Genomic DNA, 24382 nt, shown 5'->3' with positions numbered 1-24382 from the left:
GAAGACCTCAGCCCACCCGTCACCGAAGGAAGTCCGTCAGCCCCATCGATCCCGATCACCGGTGTATCGAAAATCGATCATCGATCCATCCCGGGCCGGAAGAGGCTCCCTTCCTAGACCCATCCCCCCCCCCCCCCAAATGTCCCGCGACGGTCTCGTCGTCGCAGCGGCAACGACGAGCCGGCATTGAGCCCTAGGCTACCATTAGAGAGTTTTGAGAGATCGTTATAAAGAATATTTAGAAAGTTTTGAGAAAGCGAGTTTTGTGGAGCGTTTGAGTGAGGAGTGTGATCGTGTGAGGTGTTTTGGGTGAGCCCCTTTCAATATTAATTGTATCTCAGTATTGATTGAGATTGGCAACGTACCCCTTCTCGCTTCGACTCCCTTTTTTGTCAACCCCCCTTTTTTCTTGTAAACTACGCGTAACGTAGAGTCCTCCGCGAGAACCCATCCTGACCCGGTACCTTCCCACCCCCCCAGCTATTTCCTCCTCGCGCACTCCCCCGCGAAATTGTACGGACGAAAGTGCCCGGGAACCCTTCCCTTTGTGAACACCCCATACCCCCTTCCCTTTTTGATTTCGGTTGCCACAAGAAGTGGCTGGCGCCCAACAACGAATTTTGTATTTTGCGACGTCCCCTTTCTTTTTGTTGTATAGAGTGAACCCCCGAAGGGGTCACACTGTTCAATCAGCTACAGTATCACAATAACCAGTTTTTATTAGATTATATAAATATTTGCATTTCATTATAAAATGATAGTTTCATTTTATTGGTAGTCTTATTAATAAAATGAAACTATCATTTTCACCAAGTAAATATGGTCCGAATTATATCGTGTTTGGTATCATTTTAATGAGAAAAATGTCAGAAATATCATGGAAAAAGTTTTATAAAAAAAAAATGAAAAATAACAAAGTTCAGTTGCCTCATCGACATAGAACAGTTTGTTTTCGCTCCGTCCTCTTTTTCGCTAAAGGTCCTTTTTTACGTTCGAAGCAGTCGGCTAACATCAAACAATAGTGGAAGTACATGTTATAAGCAAAAGTCCGGTCCCGAGCGTTTTGCTTATAACGAGTCTATACTGTATGTGCGTGACGCCCCTTTCCTTGAGGTAAATCTGCAAATATCTCGGAAACGTTGCGAGCTATGGCAGAAGGTTAAGAGAACTTTTTTGTAGGAAATTAAATTTCCTACTATCTATTTTGTATGACATTTTTTGATCAGATGCGTTGTTTTCGAGATATATCGAGATATTTAAAAGTTCCGAAGCCGCACCAACATTATAAGGATGAAGAGACACTATGGCCCCTTTCTTTGAGGTAACTCTGCACTATTCTGAGCTGTATTCACTATTCCCAGCTGTAATGCCACTTCCAGCGCAGCTGTGCAGAAGAAGAACAAGAAGATTTTATGTAACATTTTGCCATAGTTCGCACCGGTTCGTAGATATTTGCAGATTTACCTTAAGGAATGGGGCGTCACGCACATATTCCGTATAAAGTCGTGGAGTTCTCCCTCTCACTGAGTTCTCCGCGTACTTTTGTATGATTTAATCTACGTTGTTAGTTAGGTAGAGGTTCTTGCTTACCTTTCGCTGGGCGAGGATACCTGTAGAAATAAGTCGTCCTGGTGGATGTAGACAGTAGGGTAGACGTTTAATTGATTCACACACTTCCGAGCTCAACAAATGTTTATTGGTAGTTCGTACAGTTCTTAACTTGCGCGTGTTTTACAATTGACGAATTGCTCTGTCGGGTCTCTGGGTCCCGTAGCAGAGTCGTATTTTGCGGATTTTGTACGCGTGTTAGAATAAAATCCGGATTCGCGTTAACGGACTGGCCGATTCTGAACGAGTTTCACGGAAGTGATCGGGTCGCGATGACTTTTGAGTCTGCACTAAATTTGATCTGATACGAGTTCTGTACTATAGTTGGTCTGAACGCGGGCGGTTTTGTCACGTTATTATATATTGATTAATGAGGTCGACTTTTGATTTGGCAATTCGGGTGAACCACCTCGTCCGGATCGTCAGCGTTCTGGCCGTACGACGACCCGGCTGAGTTGCTCACTCAGAATTTTTGCGGAGCGATGAATTTGGATGGTGTAATAGAAGTTCAAAGAATTTGTATCGCGAAATGTAAGTTTAAAGAGTTTGGGCGGCGAAATAGCGGCTTAAAGAGTTTGGGTGGCGAAATAGAAGTTTTAAAGAATGCGTCACAGGACGTGACATCCGAGATATTTCTTCTTCTTCCTGTTCTTCTTCTGCACAGCTGCGCTGGATGTGGCATTTACAGCTCGGAATAGTGAATACAGCTTAGAATAGTGCAGCGTTACCTCAAACAAAGGGGCCACAGTGTTTCCCCATCCTTATAATGTTGGTGCGGCATCGGAACTTTTAAATATCTCGATATATCTCGACAACTACGCATCTGATCAAAAAATGTCATAGAACATAAATAGTAGGAGATTCACTTTCCTACAAAAAGGATCTCCTAACATTTTGCCATAGCTCGTACCGTTTCCGAGATATTTGCAGATTTACCTCAAGGAAAGGGGCTTCACGCGCATATTCCGACATATTTCTTCTTCTTCTTGTTCTTCTTCTGCACAGCTGCGCTGGAAGTGGCATTTACAGCTGGGAATAGTGAATACAGTTTAGAATAGTGCAGAGTTACCTCAACGAACCGGGCGACAGTGTTTCTTCTTGCTTATAATGTTGGTACGTCTTCGGAACTTTTAAATGTCTCGATATATCTAGAAAACTACGCATCTGATCAAAAAATGTCATAGAACATAAATAGTAGGAAATTTAATTTCCTACAAAAAAGGTCTGTAACGGTTTTGCCATAGCTCGCACCGTGTCCGAGATATTTGCAGATTTACCTCAAGGAAAGGGGCATCACGCACATATTCCGAGATATTTCTTCTTCTTCTTGTTCTTCTTCTGCACAGCTGCGCTGGAAGTGGCATTTACAGCTGGGAATAGTGAATACAGCTATGAATAGTGCAGAGTTACCTCAAAGAAAGGGCCCACAGTGTTTCTTCTTCCTTATAATGTTGGTACGGCTTCGGAACTTTTAAATATCTCGATATATCTCGAAAACTACGCATCTGATCAAAAAATATCATACAACATAAATAGTAGGAAATTCAGTTTCAAAAGGTCTGTTGAGGGCACAGACTCCTTGTGCCATGACCTGTATGCGTGCACTTACACAATCAACGGAAAGCATGCACGTATACGCCATGTGTGACAGAGACACTTGATTTCGTAGATTCCATTTTTCGTCTCGATAATTGCATAAATGGAATTTTCGCGGGTACAGCACACACGGATAGACTTCGCTACAGGTTGGTCAGGTCCGCTTTAACGCTAATAAACACCATACGTTGCGAAAAATGGAATTTTCGAAACTGTACTATTGAGACAGACGCTGTTGTAAGCAAACAACATGGCTGCCGAATGCTGTGTTCGGCTACATTTTGCGAATATTGTACGATTTAATCGTTTTTTTACTGATAACAGAGCTGACCAACTTTCCTTGAACTAGCACAATATCACTGAAATTCGATTTTTCACAATTTATCACTTCTGGAAGACGTAAAATGGCATCTACGATTTGCACGCATCAGACGTCAAATAGACATAAGAATAGTTCACTGATTCTCCGTCAGAGGCATTGATGGTATATTTGATCACCTTATCATCAGGGTCGATAAAACCACAAATCAGTCGATAAATGTAAATTCAATAAATCAGACGATAAATGTAAGGCATAGTTGCCGTAACGTATTAAGACTTCTGTCACGGTGTTGCCACATCTGTTACAATTGTAACAGGCTCGATCCGATTTTGATTCCAGTCAGACATAGAAAAGAATAGTGCGCTCGAGAGAAAGAGATCCGAGAATGAAACAATACATATACTAATGTGTGCAACCATAAAACTTTTTTATTCATATTTATAATCATGTTTTTTTATCAATGAAATTGCAGATAGAATACTTGAAATGATATGCCAGAAAAATGAATTATAATACTTGCACCATATACAGTGAAAACTTGATAAATGTAACTATTGCCGGTCCACTTCGCAACTGTTATGGAATAGGAGAATCATTTTTCGAATTTAATTGTCTAGTCAATAAACACTGACTAGAAACAGTTAGTAGCTAAAGACGAAAGAGAAACTGAAACCGGGATTTATTGCCTTCATTTAAATGCCCCATGTCAATGTGACCATACTAATGCACAGAATAAAGTTTTTTATTTTGTAGTTTTTATTAATAAAAATTTCACTATCATGTGGAGAAGATTTTTCTGATTAAAATGAAGCTAAACACAATATAAATTGGTCAACATTTAGTAGCATAATATTGGGTTAAATGTTGTGCTTGCGAGTATTTCTCTCTTTGTTTATCCTTCTTGCGCTATGCTTTTCTATGTTCGGAAACATCAAAGAACGACGGATTCGTGGTGCTGGTAGAGGTAGAATGAATGAAATAATACACATAACGTAAGTACGCGACCATAAAGACTTATAGGAATGAAAATTACCTGACATAATAATTTCAAGAAGGGAATAAGAAATAAAGAAATGAATAATGAATTTTAATATAATTCTGTCACACTTAGCCTGTGACACCCTGTATATGCAGGTACAATTATATTAAAATTCATTATTATATTTCAGATGAACAAAAATTTCAATAATACGTGGCTGGAGTGGTTGTCACGGTAACCGACGATGTAGACGTCGCGGAGAAAGAAGAGGCATTGTTTATATTCATTGATTATATTTCAATCAATAAATATTGTATATTATAGATCAATTTACATGTTCCTATAAGTTTTATAGTCGCGTACGTTATGTGTATTACAGAGTCTCATCGAATCTGTCGTAGCGTGTGTGTAACGGCCGAGAGTTGTTTTTATTGGGCTCACGGGTCTTTCCTGATCGCATGCGTTGTTGACGTTGTTTGACTTTACTGGTTGATTTTGTCTAAGTTAAATGTTTTATTCTATTTATTTATTCGGCCCTTCGTTCTGTGGCGATTCCTGATTCCGTTGATTCTGTTGTTCTGTTGTTTTGTATAATCTGTTTACTGCGGCGCGACATATAGTAATACAGTGTGTCCTGCAATCTGCGCAATCTGTGGATCTTATTCGGGTTGATTCATTTGATTTCATTTTATTTTTCCTTATTGTTTGTAATTTGTAATTTATATGTAATTTATATTTATTTCATTCCACCCTATTACAAACGTATGATTCATATTTATATATAATAAATAACCGTAGTATTGATTTTACTAACTGATTTATCTTCCATCTTGATCTGTCTGGAAGCTTGATTTGATGTTCGTGTGCTTTATACCGTCGTGAAAGGACTGTATATCAGACTTATCTTTGATGATAAGTTTGATGGTAAGTATGGATTCCTAGGATTGCGCGGCTGCACGATGGATGGTTTTGCAGTCGATAACTGTGTGTACCGGGTAACTGTCGCGCGGTAGGTAATTGCTGCGCGGCAGATAATTGGTCTGTGGATAACCGTTACGGAGCGAGCGGCCGAGTATTATGTGGTGGATGGAATATTTGCGGTTGGTAATATCTCTGGTGCTGCGGTTGGTTACCGACTAGGGATAGCTTTACGGCTTAACTTCGGGCAGTATTGCATGCTTTACTTATTACGATGCGTTTTGCTATCGTTATCTTTCGTAGGTACCTTACTTCTGGTTTTCATCGCTGTGATTTATTGAAAGTTGTTGAAGTATTTTCGCTTTTATTTCCGCTTTTCGCTTTTGAACGTTTATATATTCTGTATAATTAGTTGATTAATTTGATGATTTGCTGGTTAATTTGATGGTCGACAATCATTATGGTATGGACTAGGGAATTCGAACACTAGGTATCTATGTTCTTTATGGTTTATGGTCGCGCTCTTTATTTTACTTCGCCTGGTTTCCTATCTTAGTTGACGTTGACATGGTCATCGGTCATCTATGATGTGATGTGATACGAAGTGTTAAGTGATAAGTGTCAATTGAACTGAATTAATTAATTAACACTAGATTGCCTAAGGCAGTCATTTTGACTGCTTTTCAATTTCAATTAGAAAAACAATTGTGTATAGAATGATACAGCTTCTTCGAATTTTGTGACTTTTTGTACAACATATAAATGCGTTTATTAATCATTGTAGTTGCCTCCCCCCCCCCCCTCTTTCATTTCCGGTATATATATATATATATATATGTGTTATACCTGTATTGCCTAAGGCAGTCATTTTGACTACTTGGAAAATTTTAAATAATAATCAAATGACTTTTATTATTGCATTGAGTAAATTTCTGATATGACCAGATCGGCTCCGAATTCGCATAACAGTTTATATATTTTTTGATTACCGTCACTTGTACGTGACTTGTTATTCGAATCTTTATGCCAGCCCTGCCCACGTACCTCATTCCCCTTGAATGCGCGATAACCTAATTCAGGCGAGAAGGAGGATCATTGATTGTTAATACTTACTAATAACTTGCTATATGACTGTAAATAGTATAAGATATATTAAAAATTAATTTTAAACAAATTTCTTTACACATTAGTTATTCTTTTACAATGCAGTCATTTTGACTGCTTTGGGGCAATATAGGTATATACTAAGTTTCAGTCTTTCTAGTGTTAATTGAATTGAATTTATTGAAATTATTGAAGTTTGAATTTTCTAATTTAAATTTTGTATTTATTCGTGCGGATGTGATTGCTGTGACAGTGCGCGTACTAATGTGCTACGCTCGGAGGTATTGTATTGTAGTGTAAGTGCAGTGTATTTGTTAATGTGGTATCATTAGCTCCGTTTTGTGCATTTTATGCATTCGGTGCATTTATCTTACTTACTATTATATATTATATATTATATGCTGTATTATGTTATATTATATTATGTTATATTGTATTATGTTATAATATTGTATTATAGTATTGTTATTGTATTGTATTATACCATGATCATATTGTATTATTTTATTTATGTTATTAATGTTATTACATCCAAGCTACGTTCAATCTACGTTCAATTGCGTTCAGCCTGCGTTCAATCTGTGACCATTTTAGGCATTGAATATATTATATGTTATATTATAATATTATTATTTTAGACCTTGGATTGTGTCCAGTTATTCAGCTATATTAGTTAGCTATGTTAGGCTATACTTAACCAGTATTCTGTATTAAATTGTATTGTATTGCATTATTATTATATAACTTCCTAACTTTCTATTCCATTATATTATTATAATTGAGTAAGTAAGTGTACAGAGTAATTAACAATGGCATATGGCATATCGAATTGCATTGAATTAAATTACTTGATACAGATTATTAATATGTGTCTGCTTTATTTTACCTGCTGTGATTATAGCTGTGGTTATATCTGTGATGATTATATATGCGATTATATTTGCGGTTATATTTATTTGACTTAGTTTAATGGGTCTTGTATTATGGAATTTAGAAGAGTCTATCTGGATTGGATGGATTAATGAGTTTATATCATATGCGTATATTGCGTTTATAATCCCTTTGCATATTTTAAGGGTGGGTTTGATTCTGATTCTGGTTTCTTGTTTCTTGGTTCTTAGCTCCTTAGTTCCTCTTGTAGTATCATGCATTGTTTCAAAGCTTTCGGGGGTTGTTTGGGCTTCCAGGCATTGTCAATTAATTGTAGACTATAAGATGTATCATATATCCTTTAGCAATTTAGATATGAATGACGTGTAACGACATTGGTTTATTGGTTTATTGGTTTATTGTTCGCCGTTCACTATTCACTATCCTTATTCTTTTCTTATTTTTATTCTTGGTCACTTGACATGTTTCAGTGACTTCTTCTTCAATTGAGTGTTACGTTTTACGTTCCATGTTCCTATAATATTATTCACTGCTCTTTTGTAGCTCTTCGTACCCCCCCTCAGGATAATGTTTTGCATACTATGATTAATTCAATTTTAGTGCAGCTGTGACAGTTGTGAATCTGTGTATTTTGAATACTTACGGTACATTATGCAGTCTTTTGTACATTAATTACCCTTTCTTAATTACAATTCTGATTCTGATTTTGATTCTGATTTGGAAAGTGTTAGTTCAGTATTGGTTAATACGGCTGGTGCTCAGAGAGGCATACGCTGCAGTAGTCCGTCCTGCATGATACAATGTCTATATGGTTTTCTATACATGCATATATGCGTTATGGCTCCTTAAATTCTTTGAATTTCTTGACCGTGAATTTCATATGACTTTCTTATAGAAGTGTCGGGCTTGGTTTAGCACCTATATGCCTTTTCTATTAATTGGTATTAAAGGGGGTTTAATGGAACTGCATCATTTAAACTGACTATGGTATGAGGAGTTTAATTAATTATCTACATCGGTATACTTATTAAATTGATTATATTTGGAGTGTTTTCGTTACATATTATATATACACATATGTTCATAGTAACTTTGATCTATTGTAGCGTAGTTTAGTTTTCTTGTACCTTTATATTATGATTTAGTAGTAATATGGTTGTATGTGGGGTTTATTATTGATTAGTTTTCACCACGCGCTGTATTGCATCGACTTACCTGTATCAGTATTAATATTAATACCACACTTATCGGAGCTGTATTATAATCCAGTAACAATCTAATCTATTCAATTTACAACTATTTGAATTGTTTGATCTGCCTTATGGTTTATGCCGATTTAGGTCTCATGTGCTCCCCATATTATATCAGATGGGTATTCTCTTCTCCTGTTATCCGTTAATTACACTCTACCTCCACTTCCATTGGCTGGCATTAGGGCTTCCTGCAAATAGACCAGCATTATGTTACATTTTACATTTAATACTATGGTTAATTTCTGATGTTAACTGTTCTGTCTCTTCCTATTATTCTCATTATGAGGTATATGTTGCTACTTATCTTTATTGATGATTTGCTCGCAATAATTTCTAATTGTTTTTTATTGCCTTCATTTGATTATTGATTGTACTCCATCATGTTCGCTTGCCAACCACGTTGAGGTTGTGGTCGCGTAAATGTTCCTGCAAGTAAATTTACGTAACTTAATAGTTTCAATGAATGGTTTCAATTATTAGTATTACATTACGCTCACCTATTTATTTTCTTCCCAGCTTACTTTCTGGTTATACCCTATATTCTATATTTTATACTGTACCTTATTTACCTTTACCTCTGATAATAATTAGTAGCATTCTATGTTATGTTATGTTTGCTTCTCTTCTCTCATGGCTGGCTTGCTATTTGCTATCTGTCTGGCGACTTTATTTTACTTTACGGTTCACATCCTTGGTTTATTTCATCTCAAATTTATGGTTTATCTTGAGTTTAATTTGATGTGATTATATTGTGCGCTAGTGTTGAATGTTAAATATTCCTCTTCTGCTATTTGACTGCTAGACTGTATACATGTATGTTTGACGTTTTAGGTTTTGGAGGTTTTGTTGGTCATTTGCTTATGTCCAGTTCACATATGCTCGCTTGCCTGCTTGCGTGCAATACTACTTATGTTTACTTCACAGTTTCTCACGTTCTCATATCACTTACTGTTTCTTTTACTGTTAACTATTCATTAACTGCTCTATTGCATTAGATGCATTAGATGCATATATATATTTATTTCCCGTTGTGTTTGTGATTTGATTTAACCAGTTTTAGTATGTTTAGTATGTTTAGTATGCTTATTATGACAGCTGTTATTGAATGTATGGGCTCCTCTATTCTATTCATGAGCTTCATGTGCTTATTAATTCCTATTCATTATTCATTATTTATTTATTCATTCACTCATTCATTTATTCATTTATTTATTCATTTATTCTTTACTCATTATTTATTCACTATTTATCGTTGCATATTTGGGGCATTCGAAGCGCTACTCGAAGCGCTATGCTTGTCATGAGCGCGTGTGTATGTGTGTAAAGTATGTATGGGACTGGTCATCGAGGATTGCAGCCTACCAAGATGTGGCACAGTCAACCGGGGAAAGGACTCGCCCCGGCCCCTGGCTGTGCTGAAGAGCAAGCCCTGTTAAAACAGGTGAACACATTGCACGACCACCCGTTGAGCAGGAGCTCCGGTTCCTGGTCGTGGCCGAAGAAAAATGGCCTGTCCTCGTGGACGATCAGGTGGGCGTGATGACTGCAAGGATAAGCCACATCATCATTATCAACCAACCATGGTGGACGAAGATGGACACGGCCAACTGTGGAGATACGATGTCCCAGTTCCTGGCCGTGTTGAAGAGCAAGCCCTGTTAAAACAGGTGAACACATGGCGCGATAACCCGTTGAGCAGGAGCTCCGGTTCCTGGTCGTGGCCGAAGAGGAACCCCTGTCCTGGCAATAGTGCTAGGCAGGCGAAGACGTGGCGCAGTCACGCCGGGAAGATGTCCCCCCGGTGCCGATCGTTGCTGAAGAAAAATGGCCTGTCCTCGTGGAAGGTCAGGTGGGCGTGATGACATCTAGGATAAGCCACACCATCATTATCAACCAACCATGGTGGACGAAGATGGACACGGTCAGCCGTGGAGATACGATGTCCCGGTTCCTGGCCGTGTCGAAGAGCAAGCTCCTGCCCTAGCAGGTGAACACATGGCGCGACCACCCGGAATGGGCTTACTTCGGTTCCTGGTCGTGGCCGAAGAAAAATCCTGTGCCTTACCGTACAGGTTGAAAATGTCCTACCGCTGGATCGGAGGTGCAACGGCGTGGATCCGCAGATGCCCCATGTGCCTAGCGCATGGCGTTTTTGCGGGCGGCCGCAATAACGCGAAATGCGTTGAAGTGCCGAAGCGTCGTTGTGGCTATACGCTGGTATTCCTTTATGAATTCTAACGAGTGAAAAGGTGCCGGCGGCCCACGTTAGGGGAGAGGTTTTAGTAGGTAGTATGTCCAGCCTCTGGAGTGCCAACTCTGGGCTGCCCGTCTAGGTCGCCCAATCAGGGCTGTGGCCTACTCTTGGGCTAAACTCAACCCTTAAGTGTTGGGTTGCCAGGTTGGCCCCTTCTGGCGTTGCCTCTTTGGTTTTGCCCTCACCTCACGGGGGCCAGGCTGCCCCTTCAGGGCGGACATGAGTTCCACTCTGCCCGGATCCCCTCTAGCCGAATAGACGAAAAGGGGAACCAACCCGCGCGTGCGCAAACGTATTTCCTCTTCCAACTGAACCAAAAAAAAAAAAAAAAAGGTTTGAGGGGGACCCACGGACCTGGCCAAGTGTACTGGCTGGGCGGGGAGGTGATACCCCGACGTGGCGCGTCCCCAGGTGGCAGATAGGGGAATGCTCGCCATGCACATTTCGGAGTGCATGGAGGGTAGGAGTGAAATAAGATAGCTTCCGCGGACCAAACACCAAGGGAAGGGAAACCCATCAAAACCTCCCCTGTGACTGGGGGATAGAATACAGACACGGTAACCCCTGCCTGTCGTACAAGGCGACTGAAAGGGGGGCGTTTGCTGCTGTCGAAGTAGCCTCGCAGATGACCCGGGGCGATGCCGGTGGGATCTACGGATCCTGACAGGGCCTCCCTTGCCGGTAAGGCCTGGGTCGGAGAGGCGACAAGGTGGCTGCAGCGTGGTTCAGTTCTCCAGGGGCCAGGCTGCGTGGCGGTCGGGTGCGGGTAGCGAACCCGGAGTGACCAAGCAATTACACCGTAACCCAGTGGTCACGTTTCGCTGGAACGGGGGGCTTGCCTTCATTGGCCGGCCCGCGAGGATGATAACCGCTATAAAAAATCTCTAGCCCCAACCTGCGGTACGCGGTGATGAGGGCGACCCTGGAGTCAGCAGCAGGGGTGGCTGATGGGTGCATCAGTCTCTAGCGGCCAACGCCGGGGTATCTGGCGACCCCCCGGGTGTACTAGCCTTACCCGGGTAAGGCTGCTCTGCCCGGGTGGACCCACAGACCGACCCACTCGTGGGAACACTATGGATGACTTGAAACTAAAAACGCCAACAACAACAACAAACACTGGACGGGACGTACCGACGACGACTGCGGCTGTTCAACAGGACGCGAGACGGGAAACGGGCGCGGAGGATATGGCGGAGCCCAGCACTAGCAGGGTAACGGATGCGCGCCACCTATCCGCCCGATTAACTAGGGCGGATGTGGAGTGGCCTCCCCTGAGGCCGGTACGAGGAGGGGCCGGAGTTTCCCCGGCGGCCTCTGATGCCCCCGCATCCAGAGAGAGTGAGGTGGACTTGGACTCGGACGAGTCACTCTCCTCGGCAGTATCTCTGGAGGCACGGCGCACGAGCAAGAGTGGTCGCCCGCCGACCACGGGCCAGTACGTGTGGCTCGCGGCGGCTAAGCAGAGAGTCCTGGATGTCCATCGCCGGGAACTTGACCTGCTGGAGGAGAGGAGGGTGCTCGATCCTAACGAGGACCCTATAGAACCGAGTCGGGGTAGCAGGTCCCTCCCGGACCCTGAGGACCTGGTGGAGGAAGTCAAGTCCCCACGCGCGACCTTATTGCGCAGTCCTTGGAGTTTTGTCGCGACATCGACAAGGTCGCGGGCGTCTCAAAGGGGCTGAAAGGGACATTTGTTCGCAAGCTCAGGATGGCCTCCCGCTACCTTAAGGGGGTAGACACGGGTAATAGTAGCGCGTTGACTTTACCGACAAAAATGGGCCTAAACATGGGTTTACGGGATTCGACTTTTCGTCCTTATATGAGAGAATTTCGGGCTGGGTGGGGGCTTATTCGAAAGAGGAAGGTCCAGTGCAGTACGGTCAACTCATGTTTCAGTGGAATTATATTGATGTTTAGTAATATAAGCGTCCAAATTAGAGGAAAAGGTCGACAAAATGCAGTCGCGGAATCGAAGCATATTTAGGCCACTAAAAGAGTGCTGTGATTGAAATCATGAGTTGACCGTACTGCACTGGACCTTTCTCTTTCGAATAAGCCCTCACCCAGCGCCAAATTCTCTCATATAAAGACGAAAAGTCGAATCCCGTAAAAGCATTCCTACAGACTAGTTCCGCCATTTTGTGGATAATACAGAGCAAGTCACGTGACAAATTCAGTTCAGCTAGTAGTTATAAGGTGGCGTCTAACTAAGAAGGCTGTCGATTTGGAATCGTAGCCAAAATCAGGCGTTAGCTTGGCTACGTCACTCGACTGTGTCAGCAAAGGCAAGCGAAAAAGGCAACAACGCCCGACCGCTGAGTGAGACGAACTTCAGTCATGCTGTCCTTCTCTCATTCTGAATGTTGAGATCGTCCCTTTTCGCTAAGTTTTGACTGACGCACGCCTGGATTTTTCACAGCGGCCCATAACAAACCTCGCTCAAAGAGAAGGTATAACAAGAGAAGAATATACCTGCTCTTTGCAATAATTCTGCAAATGTTTTCATACATAAGTTGTATATGAGATATTTATTTATTTAAATTATTTGCATTCACTCAGAATATTGACTAACACTCCTTTGTATTTTTTATTAGTTTCGATAAACAAAGTTACTATAGGTTTTTGGAAATACAAGCATCACGCAATTGGGACGAAGTATATCTTTTTAGTAAGAGATAGGAGAAAGCTATTGATGTAAAAGTTGATTGGTATGACTTATGAAAAATATGAGATATCTCACGAAATATTAGTTTTTTAATCATTGTACTGTTAGATATAGGTGATAGGTAATAGTGAGAGGGAATAGTAGCGAGGGGAGAGAAGGAGAGAAGGAGCCGAGGCCCCTCCATTTATTAGTTCTAATACTACTTTTTTATCCTGAATTTTCCAAGGAGTTGATACGAATAAAGAAAGAAATGCAATTCTATTTAAACAAAAAGTGCATCTGCATTTTTTTAGTGCATCGTTGCATTCACCAAGAAAATGAAGTCATAGAAAAATAAACATTATCATACCATTGAATTTTTACATGAACAGCTTTTTCCTATCTCTTACCAAATTCAAGAGAGAGCCCGTCCCAATTGCGTGACGCACGCTGTATGCTTTTATGAATTAAAAAACATTTATTTAAACTAATAACTAATAATTTATTTAAGCTAATAACTTTTTCTAAAAATTACTGTCAGATCCTTCGGTTCCTTCGGTTCTTCAGAGTATGCATATATTTTTCAGCAGCGAGGGGTGCTACGGTGCGCGATATAAAATCCACGCGTTTGGTCAGTCAGAATTTACCGGAGCGGGACAATTCTATCATTTAGGTTGAAAGAAGGATAGCATGATCACCCTACATCTCACTCTAACCACGCGCCAATGTTTCGCTTTCGTTCTTTAGGCGGACCGTCGCTATGCCTTTGGCGAGATGGGCGTTTGAATGTGTTTGTAAAAATACTTGAGGCGCTGTTGCCTTCCTAGATCGTGTTGCGCGCACGCTAGCTGAGAATTAAACCTTTCAAGTTCGTAAAGGACCACGCAAGTGGCTCCACCAGGCCCAACGAAAAAAGTGCTGTAATACCGACGTCCCGAATCGGTGACGTCACGTACCGGGTCTACCCCCTTAAGGCCATCCACACGGAAGCGGGAATCAGGGCTGCACCTGCCAGGGCCGATAAAGCGGTGAAGGAGCATCGCGAACAGCTGAAGCTGCGGGAGGAACAAGTGGCTGCCCAGGAGGCCCAAATCAACATCCTGCAAAATAGCCTGGCAGACATTACGTGCAGGGTCGCTGCCACAGAGGTGCCGGCGCCTGAAGGCCCCAGCCCATGCAAAAGGTCGGCGAGGCCCGGCTCGCCGTTGTCTGGCGAAGAGGCGGGCAGGAAAAGGAGGACGGACGCAGTCGAAGCTTCCGACTTACCGTCTTGCCCGCCTGAATGTTCCGTGGTGCAAGTCCCAATCCCAGCTGTTGCACCTGGAAAAGAGGAGGGGAAGGTTGGTGGCCTCGAGCCCGACCTGATGAGGGGATTTGCGGCTCTCCTCGAAAAGGGCCCGTCGGGGCTCCGGGCGGAGTTCAAAGCCGCTATTGCAGCCGTCCAGCCCCCACCTAAGAGGCCGGAGCATGTTAAGGGGGGAGCTGCGGCTGCGACCATCCCCCCTGCATCGAGGAAGGAAGCTGAGAGGCGGGTGCGGAATAGGACCCTGCCTGCCACGGAGCCGTTGCCGGGGCCCTCCTCAACACCCGACCAACCGGCATCATTTGTGGAGGCTAGAGTGGCTCGGATTGTCGAAGAACATCGGAGGACGGCGGATGGGACCTGGGTGACGGTGGTCGGCCGCCGCGCAAAGCTGCAGAGAAGAAGGCGGCAGAGGCCAAGGCCCCTCCCTCCCAGAGCTCCAAGGTGGTTGCCCAGAAGGGGCAGAAGAGAGGGGCGGCAACGGCGGCTAAGGGGCAAGGGGCCCAACCTGCCAGGCAGAAGGCCCCCCGCCCTCCTCGTACTGCGGCGGTCACCATCAACCTAGCTGCCGAGGCTAAGGTCTCGTACGCCGAGGCCATGCTCATGGCCCGGGAGCAGGTCAAGTTGGAGGAGCTGGGCATCACGGCGTTGATGAGCTCGGACCGGTGGCTTGGTCCTCGAGTTACCTGGGGAGGACAGGACGGAGAAAGCTGCCAAGTTGGCTGACCGACTCCGCCAGGTGTTCAGTGGCACCGAGGTGAGGGTTGCCCGCCCCATAAAAATGGGCGAGATTAGGGTGGCCGGTCTCGACGACCCGTTCACCCCGGCGCACAGTGGTTCGAATGGCTGATTTAGATGGACAAAAATCATTTTCGAATTAATAAAAACTAATTGTTTTTATGTAATCTAGAATAACCATAGATTAAAATTCTAATATTGTAAGACCTTCCAGCCTTTTCGCAAATGTGTACAGACTAGGCAAAGTACTACGTAAGAGCGGACAACTCATCGCTAGTCAATCGAGCGCATTTCCATGGTCGACTGGAATATATCATAAGTTTGTTAAAATGCACTTAAGTTTCATGTTGATGATGAATGTAGCAGCTGAAAAGGTATATTTCAGTTTTAATCACCCCAAATCATCAATACCTTTCTTGTATTTTTGTAAATCGATCTTCGAGTTAGGTTATTATATCGTATGAAAAATTTTCATAATGTAACGATTCGTCAGTGTAGAAGTATATGCTCCACGTCGTTCCACGTGATGAAAGTTTTACCTATGAAAAGTAGAGATTGGCTGCTTTATTTTAATACCATACTCGACTTGCAAAAATTTGCAAAAGTATGTTAAACGTTAAAATGAAGTTAACGCTGACGTCCGTGACATATATTGGTACAACCAATACGCTCGTCAGTTAGTGGTCTTTTTTTAATAATTTATAGTTTCGTTGTTTTTAATTGTGATTATTATTATCCTGTTTTACCATGCAAAAGATATAATTCAATTTTTTATTGTCCCTATTGGGCAAATGTCGGAAGAAGCTCCAGAAGCACGCCATAAAGATTGCCGCAGATTCAGAGAGCGACACACCAGAAAAACAACACGATTCGACACTAGTTCGGACTTGTTAACAATGTTATTAGTTACCTCGGACCCGTTAATAAATACTTTTCGTGAAGTATCAAAAAAAAACTCAACTTGTTAAGCGCCGAGGTGTTTGAATTATTAGAAACAGATACAGATGTAAGTGACTTGCAAAGAGGAATTGTTAGTACTGCTGCTGATGAAGATGAACAATCAGAATCGACTGAATGTACTTCGGGTGCTAATGACTCAAGTAGCGAGTAAGTTTAACTTGTAATATAGTTTAAATAGTCATTATTATGTATTATTATACATTAAATATTCATTGATTATTATGTATTTTCATATTCACATTTTTTATACCTCATAGCTACAGTGCAATACTGTAATTTTATTTTTTTTTCCTTTAATTAGTCATATTTTTATCTAACAAATGTTTATATTGCAATAATAACTTATAACACAAAACAGGATTATATTCTAAGGATAAGAACCCCAACTAAGCCAAAAAGCTTGAAAAAATATTTTTGTCCAGCTAGCACCCTAGTGTTCGAACCACTGTGCGGCGGCGGTGGCGGCCGCATTGGCCGCTGCGGGGTTTGCTCCGCTGAAGAAATTAAAATGGGGGAGATTCGCACCTCCCCCCAAAGGATGGGGACTGTCTGGGCGAGATGCCCTCTAGCGGCACTCAAAAAGTTATCCCCCTCTGGGAGGGTTCTGGTCGGGTGGTCCTCGGCCAGAATACAGGCGCTACCATTGCGGCCATTGCAGTGCTATCGCTGCCTGGAAAGAGGGCATGTTAGGCAGCGATGCACCTGCGAAGCTGATAGGTCCGACCGCTGCTATGCGTGCGGAGAGTCGGGCCACGTGGCCTGCAAGTGTAGCGCCACCCCGCGGTGCCCTCTCTGTGCGGACCTGCGGCGGCCCGCGGGGCATCAATTTGGGGCAAAAGGTTGTGCCCCCTCCTCCTCCCAGAGGAAGAAGAAGAGTGCCGTTGAAGGGGCAGGAACAGCCCCCAAGGAACAGGCATCAAGGACCAAACCTGCGGAGTCGAAGAAGGGGGGCAAGAAAAATCCCCCTGCCAAGTTGGCGAGTAAAAATGCCGCGGAGGCGGCTCGTAAAGCCTAGGTATGTGGCCCAAGGGCCCTATACTTCAGGCCAACTTTAACCACTCGGCCAAGGCTCAGGACAGGTTGTTCCAAACCCTGGCCGAGTGGAAGGCTGAGTTGGCGGTGGCCGCGGAGCCGTACCGAGTCCTCGATACACCAGATTGGTTCGGGGACGAGGACGGCTCCGCGGCGATTATTGGCACCGCAGTACCCCCACGCCCCGCCCCACTTGAACGGGGCTGGGGGTTCGTCGGCGTGCTGTGGGGTGAAATAGCGGTGGTGGGGCTCTATGCCCCGCCCAGATGGTCTCTCGCGCAATATGAACAGTACCTGGACCGGGTGGCGGACTATGTCTCCCGTTGTTCCCCCCGGCCAGTGCTAGCCCTCGGGGACTTTAATGCCCATGCGTCGCTTTGGGGCTCCCCGAGGACAGACGCGAGAGGCCGGGCGGTCGTAAATTAGGCGGCGGGTCTAGGACTCCACCTTCTCAATGTGGAGTCCGTTAGCACCTGCGTGCGTGCCCAGGGGGAGTCTATAGTCGATCTGTCTTTCGCTACTCCCCTGGCCGCGCGTACGGCGCAGAGATGGAGGGTGATGGAAGAGGCGGTCACACTTAGTGACCATCTATACATCCGCCTATACCTTACCACCACCGCCCGCCGCCCCTGTGGACCACCACCGCTACGATGGGCGCTGAAGAGGATGGACGAGGACGTGCTGATGGCTGCAGCCCTCGCTCTGGCCTTGCTGCCAACACCTGCCGGGCCGGTCGCGGACATTGGGGAGGAGGTAGAATGGTTCCGGGGAGCCATGAAGGCGGCGTGCGACGCCGCCATGCCCAGGGCCAAGAACCTCCCCAGGGGCGCCGCCTACTGGTGGACGGGCGAAATTGGTGATCTGAGACGAGATTGTCTCGCAGCCCATCGCCAGTGGCAACGGGCCCGCAGGAGAAGGATCTGTACGGGCAGTACCCAGTTTTAGAGACTGCAGCCATTAGGGAGTCGAAATCCCGGGCATGGGACGAGCTCCTAGGCTCTCTCCAGAAGGACCCATGGGGGCGCCCATACAAAATGGTGATGGGCAAGCTTAAGCCCTGGGCGCCCCCGATCACGGAGAGCCTCGACCCCCAGTTTTTGGGACGGGTAGTCGACACTTTGTTCCCATGAGAGAGGGAACACACCCGCCCGCCCGCCGGACCACGAGGAGGTGGATTGGTCCGATGAACTGGGGGTCACGGAGGAGGAGCTGGCCGGGGCGATTAAACGGATGGGGGCTCGAAACACTTCTCCGGGCCCCGATTCCGTCCCCGGCCGTGCCTGGGTGAAGGCTCTACGCGTCCTCGGTCCGAGATTGAGACGCCTCTTCAGCGCCTGCATTAAGGATGGAGTCTTCCCAGAACAGTGGAAGACGGGTCGGCTAGTCCTCATCCGGAAGGATGGGCGACCCGCCGACAGTCCGTCGGCCTACCGGCCCATCGTGCTGGCGTACCCCAGGGTTCTGCGAAAGGTCCCACACTTTGGGACCTGGGGTACGACCCGGTCTTGCGGGTCGAGCTCCCGACCGGTGTGAGCCTCACGTGCTTCGCAGATGATACGCACTTGTTGGCCGTCGGTCGGGGGTGGAAAAGTACTAGCCGCCACGGCGAGATTGGCGTCGCTGCCGTTGCCACGGGGATTCGGCGGCTGGGGCTTCAGCTAGTTCCCCACAAAACCGAGGCGATGTGGTATTACTCGCCTCGGCGTGGGATTGCGCCACCGCCCCAGTCGGTGGTCCATGTGAGTGGAGTCGACGTCCAGGTGGGGAAGGCCCACAGGTACTTGGGCCTCCACCTGGACAGCCACTGGCGCTTCGAGGAGCAGTTCGGTCGTCTGGCCCATAGACTAGACAGGGCAAGCAACGAGAAGGTTCGCCGTCTCTACGTGAGGATCGTGCGGCGCATGGCCCTCTATGGATTCCCGGCGCAGCCAGCAACTGCTGCGCCGGGCTGAGAGGAGAATAGCCATCAGGGAAATCAGAGGTTACCGCACGGTCCGCAACGAGGCGGCGATGACCCTGGCGGGGGTTGTCCCCTTCAAGTTCCAGGCGGAGGGTGACGCCAAAGTCTTCTGGCGTCTGCGTGCCCTTCGTCTGGACGGGATCCCGCCAGAAGAGATGACCGAAGCTGTTGCTAGGATTAGGCGCCAGTCCCGGCAGTGAGCCCTGGGTCGGTGGCGACGCGAGCTCGTCGAGAGCGGCGCCAGCGCGTGGCCGGGGCGGTCCTTCCAGTGCTCAAGAAATGGATGGACCGCGGCCACGGAAGGCTCACGATTAGGACCACACAGGTGCTCACCGGACACGGTTGTTTCGGTGAGTTCCTGCACTGGATCCGGACGGAGGGTACGGCAGCATGCCATCAATGCGGGGCGGGGCGGGACACCGCGCAACATACCCTGGAGCACTGCCCAGCATTTGCGCAGGCCCGTCACGCCCTGCGATGCGAAGTCGGTGGTGATCTCTCGCCGGCGCCACTTGTCAAAGAGATGCTCGCCGGCGAGAATCAGTGGAGGGCGGTGACCGATTACTGCGAGACGGTCATCCGTGACGGTGGGTCGTGAAGATGTTAGATACCAGGCCCACCGCCCCCAACGGGGAGAAGAGGATGGGGGAGCACCCTCCCCCCCTGAAGAGGAGTTCTGTGGGGGGACACCAGTCACCCCCCGGAATAGGTGCACCGGGGAGGGGCGAACGCCCCTCCCCCAACACCGATCGCGCGGCCCCGCTAAACTTATGCGGGGCCGCAAGGCCGCAGGGGGCCGGGGCTGGGGCCTCGGTCCCTATTGGACGCGGCCCGTGGAGTGCCGTCATCGGGTGTGGCCCCCGATGACGGCGGAGTTTGGCACGTAGGGGCAGGGCCAAAGCTAGACCCTCCCCCGAGCAAGGCGGCGTCAACGCGCCATGGGTGTTTGGGCCCCGCTGTTGTTCGTCAGAGGTCCCGGGGCCCTCCCCAACACATAGCGTAGGCCACCGTGGCGGTTTTAGCCGGTAAAAATCCGGCACTACCCTCGGCTCCTCCCCAGGAGGGCTGGCGGCGTGTCTTTCGAAGAATTCCCCCACGTAAAAAACAAAAACATTTCAGGGGGAATCCATTGTGGAACTGGGCTGGGCATCCTCTGTGGCCGGACGCATGGCGCAAAATTGGAGGGTGGCGGCGAGGGAGACGCTGAGTGATCATCTATACAACAGCTTCAGCTACTACCTCCCCGCCGCCCCCAGGCCGGCGCGTGGACCGCCACTGCGTCGCTGGGTGCTGAAGAGGCTGGACAAGGACATGCTGATGGCCGCAGCCCTTGCCGGGCCGGTCGCGGACGTTGAGGGGGAGGCCAAGTGGTTCCGGGAGGCGATGACCGCAATATGCGACACCGCCATGCCCCGGGCCCCGCGCCTGCCCCCCCCCCCGGAGGGCGGTGTACTGGTGGTCGGGCGACATTGCGGATCTCCGATCCGCGTGTCAGCACGCCCGGCGCCAGTGGCAGCGCGCCCGAAGGGCTCGAGTCCGCAACCCGGCGAGGGAGGATCTGCTGAGGGGCACATACCAGGTCTTCGTGGTAGCCCTGAGGCAGGCCATCAGGGACGCGAAATCCCAGGCGTGGGAGGAGCTCCAGGGCTCTCTGGACGAGGACCCGTGGGGGCGCCCTTACCGGATGGTCATGGGCAAGCTCCGCGCACGGGCGCCCCCGGTCTCGGAGAGCCTGGACCCCCAGCTGCTGACGCGGGTAATAGACACCCTCTTCCCCCGTTCCGGGGGAACGTCGCACCCGCGCCACCAGCAAGGGCCGGCGGAGCCCGTCGCCTGGTCCGCCGACCTGGGGGTCACAGAGGAGGAGCTGGACCGCCCCGGGCTTGGACGGCATCCCCGGCCGCGCCTGGGTTATCGCGTCCGGCGTCCTAGGTCCGAGGCTGTGCCGCCTCTTCAGCGCCGCTTTGGAGCAGGGGGTGTTCCCCTCGATTTGGAAGGAAGGGCGGCTGGTCCTCCTCCGAAAGGACGGACGGCCCGCAGATTCTCCCTCTGCGTACCGGCCCATTGTGCTGTTGGACGAGGTGGGAAAGCTCTTCGAGCGTGTCATCGCAAACCGCCTCGTCCACCACCTGTCGAGCGTTGGCCCCGATCTGGCCGACATCCAGTTCGGGTTTCGCGAGGGTCGCAGCACCATCGACGCTATCCAGCGGGTGCGCACCCTCGCCGAGTCGGCCACGTCCCAGGGTGGGGTGGCGCTGGGCGTCTCCTTGGACGTTACAAACGCGTTCAACACCCTGCCCCGTGGGACGATACGGGGGGCGCTGGTTCACCACAACGTCCCCCCGTATCTGCAGAGGATCATCAGGGCCTTCCTGGATGGCAGGTGGATACTGTACACGGGCCGGGACGGTACGCTGCACTGGAGAGAGGTCGACCGCGGAGTGCCCCAGGGGTCCAAACTGGGCCCCCCCTTATGGAACGTGGGGTACAACGCGGCGCGGCGGGTGAACCTCCCGCCCGGGGTGTGGGCCACGGTATTCGCAGATGACTACTACCTGCTGGCCACCGGGCGGGACTGGTTGAGGACCTGCCGTCGTGCCGAGGTGGGGGTCGCCATCGTGTGAAGAGCGATCCGGGGGCTGGGTCTGGCGCTGGTTCCTCACAAGACCGAGGCCATGTGGTTCTTCGAGCCTCGGCGTGGGGTAGCCCCTCCGGCCCAGCTCTGGCTCGAGGTCGACGGGTGCCGGATCGTGATCGGCCGGGGTCTCCGATACCTCGGCCTGTATCTCGACAGCCACTGGCGGTTCGATATTCACTTCGACCGCCTGGCTCCCCGATTGGAACAGGTGGCGACCAATCTTGGCCGCCTGTTGCCCAACAGGCCGGGAGTGAGGGTTCGCCGCCTATACGTGGGAATCGTCCGGACCATAACCCTAAACGGGGCTCCGATATGGGTCGGCGATCTGGCGGTCAGCAGGCACAGCTGCACTCTGCTGCGGCGGGTGGAGCGCCGGCTGGCCATCAGGATCGTGCGGGGCTACTGCACGATCCCCTACGAGGGGGCGATTGTCCTGGCGGGTCTCATCCCACTCCGGTACCTGGCGGAGGTCGAATCCAGTACATACTGGTATTCGCGAGCCCTCTGCCAGGCCGGGGAGGAGCCGCCGGGGCCGACGGTCGAGGTACACCGGAGCCAGGCCCGACTTGTCGCGGCGGAAAGGTGGCAGAGATCCCTAACAGAGGGGTCTGCCGCCGGAACGCGCGCCGTCGGGGCGGTCCTGCCGATGATATCGGAGTGGCGGGACCGCGGCCACGGCGGCCTGTCGCTCCGGGTCACGCAGGTGCTCTCCGGACACGGGGTGTTCGGGGAGTTCCTGTGCCGGAGGAACAGGGAATGGACCCCCCACTGTTGGCTCTGCGGGGCGGCGCGGGACACCGCACAACACACGCTGGCGGAGTGCCCGGTGTTTGCGGTGGCCCGCCACGCCCTGACGGCAGAAATAGGGGAGGATCTCTCGCCGGCAGGCGTCGTGAGACAGATGCTTGCCGGCGAGACAGAATGGAGGGCCGTGACCATCTTCTGCGAGGAGTTCATGGCCCTCAAGGAGAGGTCCGAGCGGGATCGTGAAAGGTACGATCCCGATCGGTGAGGTCGCGGACGTGGGACGCGACGACGTCGCCAGGATCCGCCGCCGTAAGGGGCGGGGGGGGGGGGCGATGGCGGCTTTCGCTGTTTGCCCCCCGGCGCGACGGATGCGGGACGGGGTAGTGTAGCGGGAGGGCCTGTGTGCCCTTCCGCCTCCTGGGGAGATTTTACTGGGGGTGTTTCTTGTGGCGGCGGGAGGGGTCGCGGTGTACCCTCCCTCCCCGGACGAAATGAGCCCGGACCCCGGTCGGACTCGGGGGCGTGCGGGTGGGGAACCCGTTCTCAATCGGGGGCCCCTCTCCGTCCGCCTCTGGGGGGGCGGGTGACTCCGGGCGGAGAGTGGCGTCTCCCTCCCACACTGGGAGTGGCGCTGGCCCCCGCCTGGGGGGTGCAGCGGAGCCGAGGGAGTCCCCCTGGAGGGTGGCCGGCCACGGCTCACCGCAGCCCACAGGGGGATGACTCGGCGGGCCGCAGGCGCCCTGTTTGGGCGCCATTGCACGCGGAGACGGGGTGTAGCCGGCACCGGAAGCCGGCAGAGCGGAGGACAGAGCCCGGCCTTCCTCGCGAGCGGACGGGGGGTTGCTCCTCCCCGTAGCCTGTGAGGAGATCGAGGCGCGGGGACTGCAGGCGGTACGGGCTGGGGGGCCCGGCCGCCATTGCACGCAGTTCCCCCGCGATGGAGCCGGCACCGGGTGCGACCCCTGGTGCCGGCTGGGGGAGTTGTTACATCCCCGGTGAGGTGCGCCTTCAGCGCACGGCGGGGGAGGCTCCGGAGTTATAGTAATCAGGTCCCGGAGCCTCTGCCATACGCCAGAGGAGGTCGCCGTGGGGTTTTAGTCAGTAGGAATCTGACACTCCCCCGCTGCCCTCCCCCAGTGGCGCGGGGGGTCTTATGCAAGATTTCCCCACGAAAAAAAAAGGTTAGGTTAGGTTAGGTTAGGTTGGAGTCTCGTGCTGGCTGCCGAGCTGGTCGGACGTGTCGTTCGAGGGTCCCGTGGCCTGCCAGGCATCTGGTGCTGCTAGGTTGCATCGTTCTTTGTTTCCTTGATTTTTCTTGATTTTCTACAACTTCTTCGGTTTTTCTTCGGTTTTGCAACATCAGTAATTCCTACGATTTCGCGACCTCTGCGGCCCTTGCTGTGCTTCGCGGCGCCTCACGACTATGTGGATACTA

Source organism: Osmia bicornis, unplaced genomic scaffold (assembly GCF_907164935.1).
Source record: "Osmia bicornis bicornis unplaced genomic scaffold, iOsmBic2.1, whole genome shotgun sequence".
Taxonomy (NCBI): Eukaryota; Metazoa; Arthropoda; class Insecta; order Hymenoptera; family Megachilidae; genus Osmia; species Osmia bicornis.
This window is presented reverse-complemented; position numbering follows the sequence as displayed.